Below are 24,632 nucleotides of genomic sequence, written 5' to 3' on the forward strand. Positions count from 1 at the left end.
TGGAAAGGCCTGCTCGCTGAAGTGTTTTAGGGAGCATTTGACTGCGGACCCATTAAGCATGCAGGCAATGAGGCAGTGATCGCTGAGATCCTGGTTGAAGACAGCAGAGGTGTATTTAGAGGGCAAGTTGGTCAGGATGATATCTAAGAGGGTGCACATGGTTACGGATTTTGGGTTGTACCTGGTAAGTTCCTTGATAATTTGTGTGAGATTGAGGGCATCTAGCTCTGGATGGCCGGGGTGTTAAACATATCCCAGTTTAGGTCACCTAAGAGTACGAACAATGATAGATGGGGGCAATCAATTCACATATGGTGTCGAGGGCACAACTGGGGGCTGAAGGGGGCTATAACAAGCGGCAACGTTGAGAGACTTGTTTCTAGAAAGCGAGAAAAATCTCAAATTGTTTGGGCACAGACCTGGATAGTATGACTGAACTCTGCAGGCTATCTCTGCAGTAGATAGCAACTCTGCCCCCTTTCGCATTTCTATATTGTCAGAAAATGTTATAGTTAGGGATGGAAATTTCAGGATTTTTGGTGGCCTTCCTAAACCAGGATTCAGACATGGCTAGGACATCCGGGTTGGTGTGCTAAAGTGTGCTAAAGCTAAAGCAGTGAATAAAACAAACTTTGGGAGGAGGCTTCTAATGTTAACATGCATGAAACCAATGCTTTTACGGTTACAGAAGTCAACAAATGACAGCGCCGGGCGAATGGGAGTGATGCTGGGGGATGCAGGGCCTGGGTTAACCTCTACATCACCAGAGGAACAGAGGATGAGTAGGATAAGGGTACGGCTGAAGGCTATAATAACTGGTTGTCTGGTGCGTTGGGGACAGAGAGTGTTGGGGCAGGTTTCTGGGCACGGAAGGATAGATTCAAGGCATGATGTACAGACAAGGGTATGGTAGGATGTGAGTACAGTTGAGGTAATCCTTGGTATTGAGTGACGATGAGAGAGGTTTTGTCTCTAGAAGCACCATTTAAGCCAGGTGAGGTCACCGCATGTGTGGGGTGTGGAACAACAGGGCATATTGAGGCATATTGAGCAGGGCTGGAGGCTCTACAGTGAAATAAGACAAAAAGTACTAACCAAAACAGCAATAGATAAGACATTAGGGAGAGGCATGTGTGGCCGAGTAATCATAGGGTCCAGTGAGTAGCTAGGCAAGCTGGAGGTACGGAGATTCAGACAGCTAGCAGGCCAGGGCAAGCAGAAGGCAAGCAGATGGGCCTCAGGGGGACATCGCAATGCCTGTTGAAACCCCCTCGGACGGTTACGTTGGCAGACCAGTCGTGATGGATCGGCGGGGCTCCGTGTCGGCAGAAAAGGGTCTAGGCCAATTGGCAAAAGAGGTATTGAAGCCCATGGATTATCTGATGGATTTCTTCGGCTAGCCGGGAGATGAGCCTAGCTCAAGGCTAACTCCAGGCTAACTGGTGCTTGCTTTGGGACAGAAACCCCCTCGGACGGTTACGTCGGTAGACCAGACGTGATGGATCGGTGGGTACTAACTTGCTAGTAGCTGGCTAGCTTGAAGGGGGTTACGGTACTAAAGTATATAAAATCGCAGATCCATACCGCGTTGAGTGAGGCGGGTTGCAGGAGAGTATTTTCAGTCCGTAGATGGAAAAATTTGATAAAGAATATATACATAATATATACGTAGAAAGAAATGATATATACAAGGGACGGGACAAGACATTCAAAACATCACTGCTACGCCATCTTGGATTGCCTAGATTATTATGATTGACGATGTATTCTCTCAGGTGAGACCTGATATTGGGAGGTCATTGTTTGCGGATGATGAATTGCTGTGGAAGAGAGGGAGAAATATTACCCATACAGCCAGAAGAGTTCAAGAAGCGATTAGTGAAGTAGAGCAGTGGTCCCTCAGGTGGTGCTTCAAGTTTGAAGATGAGAAAACAGAGACTGTGTTTTTTTATAGAGGGAAGGTGATAAGGGAATTTATATGCTTAAAGGTAATGACTAAAGAATTCCACCCTGGAACGTAACTATTAGTGATTATTAATTTATGTAGCATGTATAATGAACGTAAAGTACTAAATGTAAGTCCAATAAGGTTTGGTAGATAAATGTGAGGGAGAGAAATTGTGTGTGTGTGTGTGTGTGACTAAGAAGATACCGAGAACAATTAAACTGTGTATGACCTGACCTGGCTAGAACTCTGAGAAACTTACGATAGGACAGGGAGTCCTTTCAAGGTTCCTCTAATCTCGGGGGGATGGAACTGCCAGTTTGGTAATGATGAACAGTGGTGAGAACCATGGAGAAGGATCGTTCTACCTGCTGTTTGTGTGTATGTATGTGCATAGGCGATCTATTGTTTGTGTGGAGGTATGTGCGTAAGTAGGGAGTGAGTTAGAAAATGGCATGTCTTTGTATTGTGGACTTTAGAACGTTCTCGTGAGTAAACTGTACAAACCTTTTGCATGAGCTGAGTCTTTGCCTAATTATTATTAAACCCTGCGTCTTACAAACCTTGGGGATTAGTCAAAGCTTATTGATTGTTAGTTATTATCCTTGGGATTGAAAATTCTCGTGACAGCTTGGTCCTTCGAAGCCGGATCTCAATATCTTTTTCTGTCGTTCCATAGAGACACCGAAACCGTGCACGGGTGGATGAAATATCTGTAGATTAAGGACCTAAACGATATCATAACCCCCATCGATAAAAGACAGTACTATGCAGCCATCTTCATCGACCTGGCCAGGGCTTTCGACTCTGTCAATCACCACATTCTTATCGGCAGAATCAATAGCCTTGGTTTCTCAAATGACAGCCTCGCCTGGTTCACCAACTACTTCTCAGATAGAGTTTAGTGTGTCAAATCGGAGGGCCTGTTGTCCGGACCTCTGGCAGTCTCTATGGGGGTGCCACAGGGTTTTGATATACACAGAGTATTTTTCTCTGTGTATATCAATGATGTCGCTATTGCTGCTGGTGATTCTCTGATCCATCTCTACGCAGACGACACCATTCTGTATACATCTGGCCCTTCTTTGGACACTGTGCTAACAAACCTCCAAACGAGCTTCAACGCCATACACCACTCCTTCTGTGGCCTCCAACTGCTTTTAAATGCCAGTAAAACTAAGTGCATGCTCTTCAAACGATCGCTGCCCTCACCCGCCCGCCTAACTAGCATCACTACTGTGAACAGTTCTGACCTAGAATATGTGGACAACTACAAATACCTAGGTGTCTGGTTAGATTGTAAACTCTCCTTCCAGGCTCACATTAGGCATCTCCAATCCAAAATTAAATCTAGAATCGGCTTCCTATTTCGCAACAAAGCCTCCTTCACTCATGCCGCCAAACATACCCTCGTAAAACTGACAATCCGACCAATCCTTGACTTTGGCGATGTAATTACAAAATTGCCCCCAACACTCTACTCAGCAAACTGGATATAGTCTATCACAGTGCCATCCGTTTTACAACCAAAGCCCCATACACTACCCACCACTGCGACCTCTATGCTCTCGTTGGCTGGTCCTCGCTACATATTCGTCTCCAAACCCACTGGCTCCAGGTTATCTATAAGTCTTTGCTAGGTAAAGCCCTGCCTTATCTCAGCTCACTGGTCACCATAGCACCACCCATTCGTAGCACGCGCTCCAGCAGGTATATTTCACTGGTCTTCCCCAAGGCCAACACCTAATTTGGCCACCTTTCCTTCCAGTTCTCTGCTGCCAATGAAAGGAACGAATTACAAAAATCACTGAAGTTTGAGACTTATATCTCCCTCACTAGCTTTAAGCGTCAGCTGTCAGAGCATCTTACCAATCGCTGCAGCTGTACACAGCCCATCTGTAAATAGCCCGTCCAAACAACTACCTACCTCATCCCCATATTTATTTTTGTTTTTCTGCTCTTTCGCACACCAGAATTTCCACTTGCACATCCTGTATGTTTGTTTATCCCATGTGTAACTCTGTGTTGTTTTGTCGCACTGCTTTGCTTTATTTTGGCCAGGTCAGAGTTGTAAATGAGAACTTGTTCTCAACTGGCCTACCTGGCTAAATAAAGGTGAAATAAATAAAATAAATAAAAAATCAAACATAGGCTAATACAGTTGTCTTCGAGGAAAATATTGATTGTCTCTTGAAAAAATCTCCAAAATAAACATATCAATTTTTCATTACAGTTATTATAGAATGAATACTTACTATGCTTTCTCCACATCTTCCATGTGACTAGGACACCAGATATCACCACCAACAACATGCCCAGAGGAATCAGTAGGAATTTTAGATCTATGGAACTGATGGTGGAAGACCATCATTGTCACTACTCCCACCGAAGGTGGCGCCCCCTCCTGCTCGTGTGGCGCTCGGCGGTCGTCGTCACCGGGCCTACTAGCTGCCACTGATTTCTTTTTGTTTTCCCCTTTCTGTTATTGTTTGCACCTGTCCTTAGTTGGGTTGATTAGCAGGGCTATATTAGCTAGTTGACCCGCCTGCTCTTTGTGCGGGATTGTTTCTCTGTATGCTGTGGTTGGTGACTCGCTGATTTTGTATTTTGCATTAGTGCGTGTGATTGCGCCAACAGTGTTTTGTCCCCTGTGTTTGGGGAACTTTGTTTTGTGTGCGCTCTGATCGCTGTTTGGGGTGGCTTGTGTTTTAGCCGTTGTGCTCATTAAAGCCACTACCCTGTATCGCTGCTTCCTGCATTTGATTCCTCGCCAGCACGACACCCAAGCCTTACAGAATCCCGCACCACTATGGAGTCTGCAGGAGCAGCTGACAACCCCCTTCCTTCGATGGAGGAACGCGTGCTCCAGCATACATCAGTCCTCCACCGAATCGGATCCGCGATGGATCAAATGATGGAGAGGATGGACCGATGGGAGAGGAGTGGTCTCCTCTCTCCACCTCCGCCTCCCACTGCGTCTGGCTCTGGCGCGCTTCATCTGGCGCTCCTGAGGGAGTATGATGGAGCGTCGACTGGGTTCCAGGGATTTCTGCTCCAGCTCAAGCTGTACCTGGCCACCGTCAGACCTGCTCCCTCGGGAGAGGAGAGCGTGAGTGCCCTTGTTTCCTGCCTGACGGGCCGAGCTCTGGAGTGGGCCAATGCAGTCTGGAATGGTCCGGACTCGGCGAGGTACCACTATCCAGAGTTCACCCGCCGCTTTCGGGCCGTGTTCGATCACCCTCCGGAAGGAAGAGCGGCGGGTGAGCGGCTGTTCCACCTCAGGCAGGAGACGAGGAGCACGTAGGACTTCGCGCTGGAGTTCAGGGCCTTGGCTGCTGGGGCAGGGTGGAACGACAGGGCCCTGATAGACCATTACCGGTGTAGTCTCCGGGCGGACGTCCGCAGGGAGCTAGCCTGTCGGAACACCGCTCTTTCTCTCGATGAGCTCATCGACATGTCTATCCGACTGGACAATCTGCTGGCTGCCCACGGGCGTTCGGAAAGGGTCCTGTCCGTTCCACCTCCGTGAACCCCCGCCCCTACTCCTATGGAGTTAGGGGGGGCTGTGCCAAGGGGCACCGGAGGATGTGGCTCCTCCTGCACCAGCTGTGGTCGGAGAAGACACACGGCCGACCGGTGCTGGAGGAGTCAGTCTGGGAGTCGAGAGGGCAGGCAGAACAATTCTCGGTCACCCCAGGTGAGTCAACACCAAACTCACCCAGAACCCTCTGTTGGTCACATGTTGTTATTAATTTTGTTTTCTGATTTTTCTCCCTCTTCCCAGCATGGGGCGCTAGTCGATTCAGGCGCAGCTGGGAACTTTATGGATCGCGGACTCACCATTAATAACCTCTTACATCTAGACGTTCCGCTAGCGGAACACCTGCTCCAATATCCAATGATAGGCGTGGCGCGAATTACAAATTCCTCAAAAATACAAAAACTTCAATTTTTCAAAAATATGACTATTTCACAGCATTTTAAAGATAAGACTCTCCTTTATCTAACCACACTGTCCGATTTCAAAAAGGCTTTACAACGAAAGCAAAACATTAGATTATGTCAGCAGAGTACCAAGCCAGAAATAATCAGACACCCATTTTTCAAGCTAGCATATAATGTCACAAAAACCCAGAAGACAGCTAAATGCAGCACTAACCTTTGATGATCTTCATCAGATGACAACCCTAGGACATTATGTTATACAATACATGCATGTTTTGTTCAATCAAGTTCATATTTATATCAAAAACCAGCTTTTTACATTAGCATGTGACGTTCAGAACTAGCATACCCCCCGCAAACTTCCGGCGAATTCACTAAGAATTTACTAAATTACTCACGATAAACGTTCACAAAAAGCATAACAATTATTTTAAACTGTTAGGGCTAGGGGGCAGTATTGACACGGCTGGATAAAAAACATACCCGATTTAATCTGGTTACCACTCCTACCCAGTAACTAGAATATGCATATACTTATTACATATGGATAGAAAACACCCTACATTTTCTAAAACTGTTTGAATGGTGTCTGTGAGTATAACAGAACTCAAATGGCAGGTCAAAACCTGAGAGATTCCTTTACAGGAAGTGGCCTGTCTGACCATTTCTTGAACTTCTTTTCCATCTCTATCATTTACTAAGGATCTCTGCTCTAACGTGACACTTCCCACGTCGTCCATAGGCACTCAGAGCCCGGGAAAAAACAGAATGTCGTCATTCCAGCCCCAGGCTGAAACACATTATCGCCTTTCTCAAGTGGCCGATCAAGGGACACGGGCTTATGCGCGTGACCCCGACCGCCCCCGCCTTTGGGATTTTTTCCTCTGTTTGCCGAAAAGGAGATTCCCTGTCGGAATATTATCGCTTTTCTACGAGAAAAATGTCGTAAAAATTGATTTTAAACAGCGGTTGACATGCTTCGAAGTACGGTAATGGAATATTTAGAATTTTATTGTCACGAATTGCGCCATGCGCGTGACACTTCTTTACTATTTCGGATAGTGTCTGGAACGCACGAACAAAACGCCGCTATTCGAATATAACGATGGATTATTTTGGACCAAACCAACATTTGTTATTGAAGTAGCAGTCCTGGGTGTGCATTCTGACGAAGACAACAACAGGTAATCAAACTTTTATAATAGTAAATATGATTATGGTGAGTGCTAAACTTGCCGGGTGTCTAAATAGCGAGCCCGTGATGCCTGTTCTATGTACTTTGAATATTGCAAAATGTGCTTTCACCAAAAAGCTATTTTAAAATCGGACATATCGAGTGCATAGAGGACAAAAAATTCGTGACAAAAAAAATCTAAATATTCCATTACCGTACTTCGAAGCATGTCAACCGCTGTTTAAAATCAATTTTTATGCCATTTTTCTCGTAAAAAAGCGATAATATTCCGACCGGGAATCTCCTTTTAGCTAAACAGAGGAAAGTAAACAAAGCTTTCGGTCGACGCGGGCACGAGCCTGAGTCTCACAGTACTGTAACCAGCCACTACCCAAACGCGCTACTTTTTTTCAGCCAGAGCCTGCAAAGCCACGATTCAGCTTTTTACCGCCTTCTGAGACCCTATGGCAGCCGTAGGAAGTGTCACGGGACAGCTAAGATCCTCACTCTTCAATAAACAGAGACAAGAAGAACGACACCTTGTCAGACAGGCCACTTCCTGAATGAAACCTTCTCACATTTTTGCCTGCCAAATGAGTTCTGTTATACTCACAGACACCATTCAAACAGTTTTAGAAACTTTAGGGTGTTTTCTATCCATATGTAATAAGTATATGCATATTCTAGTTACTGGGTAGGAGTGGTAACCAGATTAAATCGGGTACGTTTTTTATCCAGCCGTGAAAATACTGCCCCCTAGCCATAACAGGTTAAGCTGGGCATTCCGCGAGTGCCGATAGATTCCCCCTTCCCCGTGCACTCCCTAGATAGCCGTCCATTAGGGTCAGGGCTAGTCAGGGAGTCTACGGTTCCACTGGACATGGTAACGCAGGGGAATCATAAGGAACGGATTACTTTATTTCTTATCGATTCGCCAGCGTTTCCAGTGGTGCTGGGGGTCCCCTGGCTGGCTGATCACAATCCCCGGATTTCGTGGAAACAGGGAGTTCTCCAGGGGTGGTCCGAGGAGTGTTCAGGAGTTTCCAAAGGTGCCACGTCGGTGGAGAGTCCAGACCAGGTGTCCACCGTGCGCATTCCCCCTGAATACGCCGATTTGGCAATCGCTTTTTGGAAAAAGAGGGCGACCAAATTACCACCTCATCGACAGGGGGATTGTGCGATAGATCTCCAGGTTAACTCTGCGCTTCCCAATAGTCACGTGTACCCCTTCTCACAGGAGGAGACGGTGGCTATGGAGACATATGTCACGGAATCTCTGGGACAGGGGTACATTCGGCCCTCCATCTCACCCGCCTCCTCGAGTTTCTTTTTTGTGAAGAAAAAGGAGGGAGGTCTGCGTCCGTGCATTGATTACAGAGGTTTAAATGCTATCACGGTGGGATTTAGTTACCCGCTACCTCTCATCGCTACGGCGGTGGAATCATTTCACGGAGCAAAATTCTTCACAAAACTGGATCTCAGGAGCGCATATAACCTGGTGCGTATTAAGGATGGAGACGAGTGGAAAACCGCATTTAGTACCACATCGGGCCATTATGAGTACCTCGTCATGCCGTATGGGTTAAAGAATGCTCCAGCCGTCTTTCAATCCTTTGTAGACGAGATTCTCAGGGACCTGCACGGGCAGGGCGTGATTGTTTATATCGATGATATTCTGATATATTTTGCCACCCGCGCCGCGCATGTGTCCCTGGTAAGCAAGGTGCTTGGGAGACTGCTGGAGCATGACCTATACGTCAAGGCTGAGAAGTGTGTGTTCTCCAAACGAGCCCTCTCCTTCCTGGGTTATCGCATTTCCACCACGGGGGTGGTGATGGAGTGTGACCGCGTTAAGGCCGTGCGTAATTGGCCGACTCCAACCACGGTGAAGGAGGTGCAGCGGTTCTTAGGGTTTGCCAATTACTACCGGAGGTTTATCCGGGGTTTTGGCCAGGTAGGGGCTCCCATTACCTCACTGCTGAAGGGGGGGGCCAAGAGGTTGAAGGTGCTGTTCACCGAAGCACCCGTGTTGGCGCACCCGGACCCATCTCTAGCATTCATAGTGGAGGTGGACGCATCCGAGGCTAGGGTGGGTGCCATGCTATTACAGCGCTCGGGTACGCCACTGAAACTCCGCCCCTATGCTTTCTTTTCGAAGAAGCTCAGTTCGGCGGAGCGTAACTATGATGTGGGGGACAGGGAGTTGCTAGCAGTAGTAAAAGCCTTGAGGGTGTGGCGACACTGGCTTGAGGGGGCTAAGCACCCCTTTCTCATCTGGACCGACCATCGGAATCTTGAGTATATCCGGGCAGCTAGGAGACTGAATCCGCGTCAGGCAAGGTGGGCCATGTTCTTCGCCCGGTTTAGGTTCACGATTTCCTATAGACCAGGCTCCCTGAACACGAGGGCCGACGCGCTCTCCCGTCTTTATGACACTGAGGACCGGCCCATCGATCCGACTCCCATCATTCCAGCGTCTAGGCTGGTGGCACCCCCCCCGTTCCACAATGGCTATGGTCGCACCTGTCAGTAGACTTCCTGACAGATCTCCCCCCGTCTCAGGGGAGCACTACGATCCTGGTGGTTGTGGATCAGTTGTCAAAGTCCTGCCGTCTCCTCCCGTTGCCCGGTCTCCCTACGGCCCTGCAGACTGTGGAGGCCTTATTTACCCACGTCTTCCGGCACTACGGAGTGCCGGAGGACATTGTCTCTGATCGAGGTTCCCAGTTCACATCCAGGATCCGTTTATGGAGCGGCTGGGGGTCTCGGTCAGTTTGACCTCCGGTTATCACCCCGAGAGTAATGGGCAGGCGGAGAGGGTGAACCAGGAGGTGGGAAGGTTTCTGAGGTCTTATTGCCAGGACCGGCCAGGGGAGTGGGCGAGGTACATTCCTTGGGCGGAGTTAGCCCAGAACTCACTTCGTCACTCCTCTACTAACCTGTCACCCTTTCAGTGTGTTTTGGGTTACCAGCCGGTCCTGGCACCATGGCACCAGAGCCAGACCGAGGCTCCTGCGGTGGAGGAATGGGTACAGCGCTCCAAGGAGACCTGGAGAGCCGTCCAGGAATCCCTGAAGGAAACCAGTGGACGGCAGAAGAGGAGTGCTGACCGCCACCGCAGTGAGGCACCCGTGTTCGTACCGGGGGACAGGGTCTGGCTCTCGACCCGGAACCTGCCCCTCCGCTTGCCCTGCCGGAAGCTGGGGCCGCAGTGTGTGGGGCCCTTCAAAGTCCTGAGGAGGATAAACGAGATGTGTTATCGGTTACAAATCCCATCCTATTACCGTATTAACCCCTCGTTTCATGTGTCTCTCCTCAGGCCGGTGGTAGCTGGTCCCCTACAGGAAGGTGAGGTGCCGGAGGTCCCTCCGCCCCCTCTGGACATCGGGGGTTCCCCGGCGTACAGCATACGGGCCATTCTGGACTCGAGACGCCGGGTGAGGGGCCTGCAGTACCTCGTGGACTGGGAGGGGTACGGTCCGGAGAAGAGGTGCTGGGTGCCGGCGGAGGATGTCTTGGACCCATCCATGTTGAAGGATTTCCATCGCCTCCGCCCGGATCGCCCTCCGGGTCGCCCTCGAGGCCGGTGTCCGCGCGCGGCAGGAGCCGCGCGTCAGGGGGTGGGTACTGTCACGACTCCCACCGAAGGTGGTGCCCCCTCCTGCTCGGGTGGCGCTCGGCGGTTGTCGTCACCGGGCCTACTAGCTGCCACTGATTCCTTTTTGTTTTCCCCTTTCTGTTATTGTTTGCACCTGTCCTTAGTTGGGTTGATTAGCGGGGCTATATTAGCTAGTTGACCCGCCTGCTCTTTGTGCCGGATTGTTTCTCTGTATGCTGTGCTTGGTGACACGCTGATTTTGTATTTTGCATTAGTGCGTGTGTTTGCGCCAACAGTGTTTTGTCCCCTGTGTTTGGGGCACTTTGTTTTGTGTGCGCTCTGATCGCTGTTTGGTGTGGCTTGTGTTTTAGCCGTTGTGCTCATTAACCTCTTGGGGCTAGGTGGGACGCTAGCGTGCCACCCGTGGTGCACTCCATCAACAGCAGGTGCATTTCAAGAGCGGCAAATTTGAATCCAAATAAATGTCAAAATTCAAATTTTTCAAAAATACAACTATGTTACACCATTTGAAAGATAAACATCTCCTTAATCTAACCACGTTTTACGATTTCAAAAAGGTTTTACGGCGAAAGCATAAATTTAGAGTATGTTAGGACAGTACATTTACAAGAGTTGTGTGTAATGTTTTGTCAAGTCAAAGACAGGGTCACCAAAACCATAAAACCAGCTAAAATGATGCACTAACCTTTTACAATCTCCATCAGATGACACTCCTAGGACATTATGTTAGACAATGCATGCATTTTTAGTTCTATCAAGTTCATATTTATATCCAAAAACAGCGTTTTACTATGGCATTGATGTTGAGGAAATCGTTTCCCTCCAATAACCGGCAGTCAAGTCAGCGTCACAAATTAAATAATTAAAATTAGAAAACATTGGTAAAATATTATATTGTCATTTAAAGAATTATAGATTTACATCTCTTGAACGCAATCAACTTGCCAGATTTAAAAATAACCTTACTGGGAAATCACACTTTGCAATAATCTGAGCACTGCGCCCAGAAAAATACGCGTTGCGATACAGACCAGACGTCATGTTGGGGAGATCTAAAATCGAAAATACTATGTAAATAATCCATTACCTTTGATTCTCTTCATCAGATGTCACTTCCAGGTATCACAGGTCCATAACGAATGTAGTTTTGTTCAAAAAAGCTCATCATTTATGTCCAAAAATCTCTGTCTCGTTAGCACATGATGTAAGCCAGCCGGACTTCTCGTCATGAACGAGGGGAAAAAATATATTTCCGTTCGTTCAAACATGTCAAACGTTGTATAGCATAAATCATTAGGGCCTTTTTTAACCAGAACATGAATAATATTCAAGGTGGACGAATGCATACTCTTTTATAACGTATTGGAACGAGGGTACCCAACATGAACTAGCGCGCCAGGTGTCTAATGGGACATCATCGTTCCATGGCTCTTGTTCGGTCAGATCTCCCTCCAGAAGACTCAAAACACTTTGTAAAGGCTGGTGACATCTAGTGGAAGCAATAGGAAGTGCCAAAATATTCCTAAACCCCTGTGTTTTTCAATGGGATAGGTTTAAAGTCAATACAACACATCAGGTATCCACTTCCTGTCAGAAAATGTCTCAGGGTTTTGCCTGCCAAATGAGTTCTGTTATACTCACAGACACCATTCAAACAGTTTTGGAAACTTTAGAGTGTTTTCTATCCATATATAATAAGTATATGCATATTCTAGTTACTGGGTAGGATTAGTAACCAGATTAAATCGGGTACATTTTTTTTATCCAGACGTGCAAATGCTGCCCCCTAGACCCAACAGGTTAAAGCCACTACCCTGTATCACTGCTTCCTGCATTTGATTCCTCGCCAGCATGACACCCAAGCCTTACAATCACATTGTAAAATACAGTACATAAAACATCACAGAAAAATAGATTATTATTATTTTTTAATTATGTTTTTTGTGCTACAATGACAAAATGGAAACATATGTTCAGAACTTGACCATCTAAGAATAGAATGCTGCTACTTCTGCAAACCACAGAGGTATGAGGAAGTGGTAAATGTCTCTGTCTCTATGATGTTAAATGTCTCTATAACAGAGTCTGAGGAAGTGTGTTGGCCTATACTCGGTGTGAAAACGTTTAAGGAGGGTGTTTTTGTGCTCTAAACTCTAGTGCAATAAACAGAAAATTGTACCTTTCTTCATATTTCTATTGTCATCCATTTGGAAGAGTAACTGTGAAATACAGCTGAATGAGTGATAATTACCTCATGATGTCCTTCTCCTTGTCCCCCTCAGGTCCTTGGACTGTGTTGTCTGTCTGAACAGGCTCAGCAGCTGGAGAGAAAGAGGATTGTTCAGTGGTTGGAGCTTGGGTTGCTGTGAGGTAAAAACAACAATGGTATTATGACTGGTGTACCAGAGAGACACAGGGTAGACTGAACTGGTACAAGACATTGTGGCTAAGATAGGACCTTCTTGTCCAGCTTATTTCATTTTCCCCAACATGTGGATTTTAACTTACTATTAGCACTGCTGACTTCAAACCAATGGTAGGACCACTAAATATTCCCAAAAGCTTTAAATCAGGTTACTATCAATTTATTTTAGATGATCAGCCAGCAAGACTGGATAAAACCAGGTTAATAGTTAATTCTACAGTATCTAATCGCTCTCTACTCACTGGTCATAGTGGAGGTACTTTGTGTGGTGGTTTTGTCGTCTGACAGTGATGTGAACAGGCATCCTAAGGTTTCCCACTTCACACCTGTACCAGCCAGTGTTTTCCATCTTCAGTCCACTCATAGTCACCGTTAAGACATTTCCTCTGGTGGCATCAGTGGTCTGCTGTCTGGTCACTATAGTCACAGAATTCCTCTCCACACAGGAACCATTGACACCAATCCTGCACCACCACTTCCTATTTCCAGTGTCACTATAGTAACATTTTACAATGACACTCCCTCCTTCAACTCCATTCACCTCCTGTTGGTCAACATAGAGTTCTGGAGTACCTGAACACAGAGGAACAGACACCAAAGAAGGTCCTGAGTGATCAAGTGTTTTTTTGTAACAACTGACCGCGAATATCATAATGATGATATGATGTATAGAGAACAGAAAGTAGACATATACCAACATTCCTCATGTCAACTTCAACAATAATAGTGATATCAGTAAATGAAACCAGAACACCAGTCATGTAATCATATGGAAGAGTTGCAAGGATCTTACCTGGAGTGACAGATAGTTGGATTCTTTCTATCATGACATATTATCCACCATTGATCTCCACAGCACACCAGTAACGTCCAGAGTCCACTGGCTCCAGATCAGTCATGGTCACAGTGAAGGTTTGCTTGTTGATGTCATCAGAGATTGAGGCCTTATCTGTGCTCTTGAAAGGGTCAGTTTGTACGTTAGGGGAGCATATTTGCTAGTGACCAACTTTACACAAGTATTTCACATGTGTTTTGTATTTCAGATCATAGAGACATGGGATGGTGATGGAGCCTCCTGTCTTCACAGACACACGATAAGCACCTGTAGACACAACAGAGAACACCTCAGATTGGAATGCAAGCAAATTCTCACAGCAGAAAGGTCACATTCCATCTGGACTACTGCACATATAATATATGAAGTGTTATTGATAAGACAAGCTCCCATCCAAATCTTCCAACAGTCCTACCTGTTGGATTAGTTTCAGGTAAATGTTGTGATTTTTCAGCCACTCCTGAACCTGTGACCAGAAACCACCTTCATAGCGGCAATACCAGAATAAGTGATCTTATGATTCTGTCTCTTTGCAGCAAAATCTGCAGATATGAGATGATTGTATGCCCCATATACATAACATTCATTAGCTGGCAAGAATTTTGTAGAATAGTTTAAAGTTTAAGTTTTGAATCAAGAGTTGTTTTGTGTATCACTTCTGTTTGGGAATAAGCCTTCTTCCATGGAATAGGATGCCTATCTTCTCCCCCTTCCACTTGCCTCTTCCATTTTTGCAGTAATGCTGTAATCAGTTGTATATTTTTGTTAGCTGCATGTGTGACATATCTCCACCATTCCTATTCATAATTTCATTAATAAAGATAATTAATTTATTCCATAAACAAAGTATTCTTTTTCTCTATTAATTAGTATATTTGAGTTTAACGATAATATTTCTTAAAATATTTGTTCTGTCTTTTCTGGAGGATGAATCTGGAATTGCAACCAGCGTTGTATGGTTTGTTTTAGAAAGGGCAATATTTTTAACTGAATTAACTGAAAGTGAGAGGTTGTAGTCTGGATAAAGGGGAAAAGTCCATTTTCAACAATGGGTGAGCCATTCTTACTAATCTACTTGAGAACCAGTTCAGCTATAAGTATAAGTTTTGTATGACTGATGCTTTAGTGAGAGATTTAACGCTTTAATCATTTTAGCCCTCCGAACTCACGTTTATTATATAAATAAGCACGTTTAATTTAATCTTGCCATTCCAAATAAAGTGAAATAGGTTTTTGTTCATATAATTTTAAAAACATATCGTTTGGCGTAGGCAGGGCCATAAGTAAGTAGGTAAACTGGGATATTATAAGGAATTCATCAGGCATTCAATTATTTATTTTGGGATATGAATAACAGTACACTTATCATAGTTTGGTTGTAATCCAGAGGTTAAAAAAAATGATCTAGATCCTCTGTGAGGCTGTGCAGGGATCCAAATTATGTATTTAAGAGGAAACTTGACTCATCGTTGTAAACTTATACCGTTGTTTTTAAGGCCTTGATTTCTAGTTCCTCTGTTTTATTTTAATAATAGCTAACATTTCGATTGCCATAATACATAGATACACCGACAGTGGACAACTGTCACAGGCGTCATTTTGAACAGACCAAGGCGCAGCGTGTATAGTGCTCATCCTTCCTTTTAATGAAAGAGAACACTTAAACAGAAAAATAACCAAACGACAAAACAGTTCCGTAAGGTACACAGACTAATACGGAAAACAACCACTCACAAAACCCAAAGGAAAACAGGCTGCCTAAGTATGGCTTCCAATCAGAGACAACGAAAAACGACTGCCTCTGATTGGAAACCATACTCGGCCAAACCTGGAAAACGAAACATAGAAAATGCAAACTAGAACACATCCCCCAGAAACAAACAAACCCCAACACACAAACAACCCCCCTGCCACGCTCTGACCACACCACCATGGCAAATGACCCTTTTCACTGGTCAGGACATGACAGTACCCCCCCCCCCCCGAAGGTGCAGACCTCGACTGCACCTCAAACAACAACCCCACAAAAACAACCCCAAACCTAAAGGGAGGGAAGGGAGGGTGGCCACCGTCTACGACGGTTCCTGTGCAGCACCCTAGCCCTTCCGCCAATCCTCCAGCTATGGAGGTGGCTCTGGCTCCAGCGTAGCCCCCGTTCTGCACTGCCGACCACCGCTGGAGGCTCTGGGCTGCAGACCGCCACTGAAGACTCTGGGCTGCCGACCGTCGCTGAAGACTCTGGGCTGCCGACCGTCGCTGAAGACTCTGGGCTGCCGACCGTCGCTGAAGACTCTGGGCTGCCGACCGTCGCTGAAGACTCTGGGCTGCCGACCGTCGCTGAAGACTCTGGGCTGCCGACCGTCGCTGAAGACTCTGGGCTGCAGACCGTCGCTGAAGTCTCTGGGCTGCAGATCGTCGCTGAAGACTATGGGCTGCAGACCGTCGCTGAAGACTCTGGGCTGCAGACCGTCGCTGGAGGGCCCGGGCTGCAGACCGTCGCTGGAGGACCCGGGCTGAGAGGCGTCGCTGGAGGCCCGGGGCTGAGGGGCATTGCTGGAGGCTCCGGGTTGAGGGGCATTGCTGATGGCTCCGGGCTGAGGAGCTTTGCTGGAGGCTCCGGGCTGAGGAGCTTTGCTGGAGGCTCCGGGCTGAGGAGCGTCAATGGAGGCTCCGGGCTGAGGAGCGTCAATGGAGGCTCCGGGCTGAGGAGCGTCGCTGGAGGCTCCGGGCTGAGGAGCGTCGCCGTAGGTTCCTTGCCATGGATCATCACTACTGGTTCCGCGCCATGGATCATCACTGGAGGCTTTGTGCCATGGATCATCACTGGAGGCTCTGGGCCATGGGTTATCACTGGAGGCTTTGTGCCATGGATCATCCCTACAGGCTCCGGGCCATGGATGATCACTGGAGGCTTCATGCCCTGGATTATCGCTGGAGGCTTCGGACCGTTGATCATTGCTGGAGGCTTCCTACGGGGAGCTGGAACCGGTCTCACCTGACTGGGGAGACGCACAGGAGACTGGGTGCGCAGAGCAGGCACAGGGCACACTGGGCCGTGGAGGCGCACCGGAGGTCTGGAGCTCAGGGCTGGCACACTCCGTCCTGGCTGGATGGTCACTGTAGCCCGGCACGGGCAGAGCGCTGGCACAGGGCGAACTGGGCTGTGCTGGGAAATGAGGGCTGCCGTGCGTAGAGCAGGCGCAGGATAAACCGGGCCGAGGAGACGCACTGGCGGCCAGATGCGCTGAGCAGGCACACTCCTTCCTGGCTGAATGCCAACTCTAGCACGGCAATGCTGCGGAGTCCGTACCGACCGCACCGGACTGTGCGTGCGGACGGGCGAGATAGTGGGCACTACACCGTAATGCATTTCTCGCCCCTCTGCACGCTCGCTCCGCAGTGCCCTTTCCACCAGCACCATTTCCAGGAATCTCGCGTTGAACTCGGCGCTTGACTCCTTTCTTGGCTCCGGTTTGCTCCACGGCTCTCTCCTGTACGCCCGGGAAGTTAGGTCAGGGCTCCCCTCTGACCTAGACAAACTAACCTGTATGCCACCCAACATTTTTTGGGGGGGCTGCCTCTCAGCCTCCTCCTGCCGTTCCAGCCGTTCCTCCCAGTAACGCCGTTCCGCCTTCGCTGCCTCTATCTCCTCCGGCTGGTGGCGATACTCTCCCGGCCTTGTCCACGGTCCTGCCCCATCCAGGATTTCCTCCCAGGTCCACGACTCGATGTACCTCCTCCCACGCTGCTTGGTCTTCTTTTGGTGGGTGGTTCTGTCACAGGCGTCGTTTTGAACAGACCAAGGCGCAGCGTGTATAGTGCTCATTCTTCCCTTTAATGAAAGAGAACGCTTAGAAAAATAACCAAACTAATACGGAAAACAACCAGCCACAAAACCCAAAGGAAAACAGGCTGCCTAAGTATGGCTTCCAATCAGAGACAACGAAAGACACCTGCCTCTGATTGGAAACCATACTCGGTCAAACCTGGAAAACGAAACATAGAAAATGCAAACTAGAACACATCCCCCAGAAACAAACAAACACCCCAACACACATAAAACAACCCCCCTGCCACGCTCTGACCACTCCACCGTGGCAAATGACCCTTTTCACTGGTCAGGACGTGACAACAACCTTCTTTTGCTCCTCTTTACAGTTGAGTACTTTCTAAAAAGTAGACATTATTTATAAATTTTACACCTGGAGTTGCATTTCATAACTCTAACCCATTGTATAAGAGATTATCCAAAATTAAAATAGTCCAGGAATTTATAAATCAATTCGTACTTTATCAAAAGCCTTTTCAAATTATTCTATGAATACCAGACCTGGCATCCTAGGTTTTTCATAGTGTTCTGTTGTTTCAAGTACTTTACTATATTATCTCCATTGTATCTTCCATGTAAAAAAAAACCTGTCTGATCATGTCACATCTACACCTGCTCCCCCTCTCCGGTGCGAGGTCAACGGTTCACTCATTATTACGCAGACCTGTCACCGTCATTACACGCACCAGCGCCTCATCAAACTCACCTGGACTCAACCACCTTCTTAATTAATTCCCTATATTTGTCACTTCATCAGTTTTATTCCTGTGTCAGCATTGATGTTGTTTTGTTTCTCCTGTCCAGAATCTGTTCCTGTTTTTTCATGTCTGTTTATCTATTAAATATTCACTCCCTGTACTTGCTTCTTGACTACCAGTGTCTGGCGTTACAAATCAGGATGAATAACACCTTTTTAATTCTTTGCGCTATGCATTTATCTAGGATTTTTGCATCACAACACTGAAGTGTAAGAGGCCTCCAGTGTTTTAGGTGGACTGGATCTGTATACCGATCTCCTGGGTCCTGGGTCCTGGTCCATACTAATCATGGAACTTTGAGTACATAGAAAAAAGGTTGATATATCTCAACTGGTATGCAAACCAGCCCTGGAGGTTTCATTAGCCTAAAGGCTGCATTGCACCAAGAAGTTCCTCCTCTGCAATTTGGCCATCGCATGAGTCTTTCTGTCCAGTGTTAATTTGACACCAGGGAAAAAAATCCTTACAGTTAACTTCAGTTAGTGGAAATGGATGAGATTGAAAAGATGACATATTCTTGCAGTATTTTGCTTCCTCTTTCAAAATATAATTTCATTAATCATAGATGACTCCATTTGTAAAACGTTTCTGTAAAGTATTATTGGTAGCATTTCTATGTTTAAGATTCAAAAATCATTTGGTAACTTTTTTTTCCCATTTTCCATCCAGTTTGCTTTATTGTTGTAATATATTACTTTTGTTACTTGCTGAATAAGTTACTCCATTTATTTTTGTTTTTTCCCTTATTATCCATCTGTCCTGTTATTTCCTCAATTTCCTTTCTTAATATGAACTCTTTTGACCAACATTTTTTTGTTATTTAAAGATGAGTATTGAATTGCATGACCTCTGGAGGCACACGTGAAAGTGTAACATACAATAAGGGGGATCTGCTGTACCTATGTTATGCAGGAAAAAGACAGTAATAAATACATTTGTTCGAGTTTAAAAACAGTTTGTCATCCAGTAAACTTTGATTACATTTCCAATTCCTCGCTCAAGTTGAATTTCTGTAAGAGTCATGTGGAAGCCAATTATTTAATGGTCTGACCTCATTCTGCCCCCTATCAGAACCTGTTTTACTTTTGGAGCCAGAGAGAAAGACAGAAGAAAGTAGTCAAGACGAACAGCTTGATTAAGCCTCCTCCGTGTATATCTAAACCAGGTCAGGATTTATAATTGACTAGTTCTAATGTGTCCATGATATTCGTAATTTCCCGAAGTGCATGAGGGTAATAGTTTGTAGTGTGATTTCCGATACGGTCCATTGAGGTACTTTGCACTGTATTATAATCTCCCACCATAATAATACAGTCATTTGTGTGGATCATCATTATTTGGACCATATAGATTCATTAGCCAAATCTGTTTATAGTCCAATAGCATAATTAAAAGGATCCAATTTCCTTGAGGATCTGTTTTGACAGCTTGCACATTCGGATCAAAATAATTATTAATTCATATCATCACCCCTTTCAAGTTTATTTTTTCATGACAGAAATATATTTCTCCCTCCCTGTCCTTTTTTCCACACAACCTCATCTGTAGTTGTAGAGTGAGTTTCTGGTAAACATTAGATATTATATTATTTATCTTTTAGCCAGGTACAAATGTCTTGTATTTTTTCTATCATCTGCTAAGCCATTACAATTGTAACTGGCAATACTGCTTCCCCACTTACCATAATGATACCCAAGTTTCAGTTATACTTACCATAATAAATGTTTGTAAACTTACCATTAAAAATTAACCTGATGATTGAGTGTCCATATAGCTGTACCATAATATTTGCACTGTTAAGCATTACTGTAGCTGCAACTGTGTAGTCCTCCAATATTACACCCGCTATAAAATCCCCCCACATCTGGAAGGTCTGTTGTCCTTGAGACCATTAGACCACCATCCTGAACCATGACACGCCTTTGTGTCCGAAGCAAACCGTTGGCCGCCGTTTAGCATAGCCCAGAGGGAAATGTTGCCAGTCCCATGAGAACCTAACTCAATACTGCCACCCTTCACACACACAGTCAAAGCCCAACAGGTCTATTGCATGTCTATGAGGGTGCTTCTTAAATGAGAACGAGGTAAAAAGAGAAAATATAATGAAATAATATATAGCCTAATAATAATAATAATAATAATAATATTAGAACATAATAACAGCACAATATTATAGATTCATGTTCATATTAAGATAATCACAGCAAAGGCATACCAGCCCAGTCTGTTCAATTAATTGGATCCAATTGTTCGTAAAATGAAAATAATGTAAAAAGAGAATGGTCCTTCTATATAATATCGCAAGAACAGTTGTTATTGTCCATTACATGCATGTTTAACCTGGGGTTAACCAGCCAGCCGCTCGCTAGCAGAGTTAACAGACCCTGATGACAACACCCAACCCATTTGCCGGTGTGTATCTGAACAATAATATCTGCATTTTTGATATTGAGATGTTTTGTTTACATTGTGTTAAAAAGATTGTGACACCAATTGTTATAGGATCATATAGTCCTACTCCAGTAGAGAACCTAGACAGGTTATTAACCATCCTCCTCTATCAATACTTCATCCTATCCTACTGTAGCCCCACAGAGCTGTCAATATTCTTTTATCTTAAATTCTATTTGTTACGATTCACATCGGCCAAAACGGCAGCGCCTAAAAGCATTCAAGTCATAATAAACCCCAATCTGTCTTCAAAATAAATAAACAAAAAAGTCAGCCTTACCCATTTTCGCCTTCCCATAAATCTAAACCTAATTTTAAAGTCCACATAGTCCAAGGTTCTGTATTGCATTAGTAAAAAACGAAAACCATCATGCATTCAAAAATACATGAATAATAATCTAGGATTGTAATGTGTAGTACGGTGCAATGTGTATCAGGACTACATCAGCATGAGGTTTCAATCACAGCCAAATTGAAGTCTTTCGAATGCTTGAACAATTAGTTTTTAACATACAACTTATCGACCGCCAGAAGAACATTGTGCTTCTCAGTGCTGAGCATTTTGAAAGTGGGGCATAGGGCACTTCATCTCTCCACTATTTCATGGGGGAATCGCTCATTAATAGAGAACGGTGTGTTCTTCGTCTTCAGATCCCTACCCTGTTGTAGCAAGGCAATCTTAATTTCGGAGTGAGTTAGCCTACTATCGGACAGTGCCCAGTGGTGTAAAGTTAAGTCGTTTTGGGGAGTATCTGTACTTAACTTTACTAGTTATATTTTTTTACTTTTCATTTTAGTTCACTAAATTCCTCAATAAAATAATGTATTTTTATCTATATACATTTTCCCTGGCACCCAAATGTACTTGTTCTTGCTTAGCAGGACAGAAATCTTTTCCAATTCATGCACTTATCAAGAGAACATCTCTGGTCATCCCCTGCCTCTGATCTAGCAGACTCACTAAACACACAGCTTCGTCTGTAAATGATGTCTGAGTGTTGCTGTGGAGATACAAAGAGCTGTAATGGGTTTGCATAAAATAAATATGTTGCATAAAGCTTACTTCATTATTCTATGTTTTAAATGATTTTTTACTGCATCAGTGATAGTATGCCCCTGGCTATCCATAAATAAAAAAACATGAAAATGGTGCCATCTGATTTCCTTAATATAAGGAATTTTAAACGTGATTAAAATTTAGCAGTTATATGTACCTTTGATACCTAAGTATATATTTATTTAAAACAAAATACTTTTAGACTTTTACGTGAGTAGTATTTTACTGAATGACTTTCACTTTTACTTGAGTATTTTCTCTGTTTAGGTACCTTTACTTTTACTCATATTTTTTCAATATTATTCTTCATAGGCTACTTCTACACTTCAGATCAAGTAATTCTACTTTCATTGTGTCATTATTAAACCATAGTTTCTTACTAGTGCACGGTTCCCTAACTGGTGGCCTTTATATGGCTCTTACATTTTTCTTATTAAAATATATATATATATATATATATATTGTAACAAAGCCTCTCGGTGGAGGGGGGTGTGTGGAATCAGGAGCAGGAGAGCAGAAGGGTTCCAGGAAAATCCACAGTTTATTTTGGCGGTTCCGAAAGCACAACGACACACACAGGGGAGAAAGCTCGACTCTGCTAGCCACAAGCAAATATGTCCACGGTAAACACATGCCGTACTAAAAACAAACAATGCCCGTGGTGCAGGCACGCACCCCCTACATGTAGCCTACAGCAAAATAATCCCGCACACAGCCTAACCTGCAGCGGGGAAATATAAACCCACCGAAATCAGAAAAACAAGACACAGGTGTGTAAAACCAGACAGAACTAAATGAAAAGGAAAATGGGATCGGTGGCAGCTAGTAGGCCGGCGACGACGACCGCCGAGCACCGCCGGAACAGGGAGAGGAGCCACCTTCGGTGGAAGTCGTGACATATATTTTTCATTTTTGACATAAAATACTGTAAAAACACTAGCAATTTATAATTTAGGATTTTTTTCCCACAATAGTACCAAGCATAATATAAAGATAAACAGGGTTTAAAGTGATTATGTTTTAGTCATCTGTTTGGGCTTCTTGCAGTCAATTTGCAGTCTATAAATGACTTGTAATTATATTCCGGCCCCCTGACCATCTGCTCAAGAAAAAATCGAATCAAGTTGATTATTCCTAACTTAAACTGTAAAATATATATTTTTTAAACGTGAACTTGATCTGCTAATTCCATCTCAACTGTTGCTGCTCAACACCAACTAAATAGGCTGCCGCATCCTCCATCTTTATTAACACAATACATTATTTTATTTGATATATGATATACAAATGTGATAATTAAATAAAATAATCAATTGTGGTTCTCTTGTTCGCTTCAATGTGTATGATTCTTGTTGGAGCATATCAAAGTGTTGATCGATAAATAGTTGAAGGTTCTCTATATTATCCAGATTGTTTGTTTTGTAGTTATCAGCAATTTCTAAATTGTACGATTAATTCATGGGACAAGCTGTACCTACCACCCTGACACTTGCCACGTCATTTCTCTCCTAAAGAACATGTTACCCTTACCTGAGAGTCTGGAGAAGATGAGGAGGAGGAGGGAGAAGGAGAGAGGAGAAGCCATTTCTGGGTCTGTGTCTCCGTATGTTATATGGTACCAATTAACAATGTGTGTGTCAAGGACCAAGACACCAAAGAGAATGACTGAACTTCCTAATAGCTATAACTGTGTTTAACTCTCTTCCTGCTTCTGTTTGAGTGTATATCCTCTCTAGGGTATGTGGGACGAAATCGTCCCACCTACTCAACAGCCAGTGGAATCCTGTGGCGCGATATTCAAATACCTTAGAAATGCTATTACTTCAATTTCTCAAACATATGACTATTTTACACCATTTTAAAGACAAGACTCTCGTTAATCTAACCACACTGTCCGATTTCAAAAAGGCTTTACAACAAAAGCAAAACATTAGATTATGTCAGCAGAGTACCCAGCCAGAAATAATCAGACACCCATTTTTCAAGCTAGCATATAATGTCACATAAACCCAAATCACAGCTAAATGCAGCACTAACCTTTGATGATCTTCATCAGATGACACTCCTAGGACATTATGTTATACAATACATGCATGTTTTGTTCAATCAAGTTCATATTTATCCTGTTGGGGCTAGGGGGCAGTATTGTCACGGCTGGATAAAAAACATACCCGATTTAATCTGGTTATTAATCCTACCCAGTAACTAGAATATGCATATACTTATTACATATGGATAGAAAACACCCTAAAGTTTCTAAAACTGTTTGAATGGTGTCTGTGAGTATAACAGAACTCAAATGGCAGGTCAAAACCTGAGAGATTCCTTTACAGGAAGTGGCCTGTCTGACCATTTCTGGAACTTCTTTGCCATCTCTATCTTTTACAAGGGATCTCTGCTCTAACGTGACACTTCCTACGTCGTCCATAGGCGCTCAGAGCCCGGGAAAAAACAGAATGTCGTCATCCCAGCCCCAGGCTGAAGCACTTGGTCGCCTTTCTCAAGTGGCCGATCAAGGTACTCTGGGCTTAGGCGCGTGACCTGGTCGCCCCCGTCTTTGTGATTTTTTCCTCTGTTTGCCGAAAAGGAGATTC

At 44.9% G+C, this 24,632-nt stretch overlaps 1 pseudogene; it reads right to left on the reverse strand.

The window, feature by feature from the left end:
- Positions 1 to 1,771: 1,771 nt before the first annotated feature.
- On the reverse strand, positions 1,772 to 18,811 carry LOC123729127 (polymeric immunoglobulin receptor-like; annotated as a pseudogene).
- Between the last annotated feature and the right edge of the window lie 5,821 nt (positions 18,812 to 24,632).

Source organism: Salmo salar, chromosome ssa01, assembly GCF_905237065.1.
Source record: "Salmo salar chromosome ssa01, Ssal_v3.1, whole genome shotgun sequence".
NCBI classification, from domain to species: Eukaryota; Metazoa; Chordata; class Actinopteri; order Salmoniformes; family Salmonidae; genus Salmo; species Salmo salar.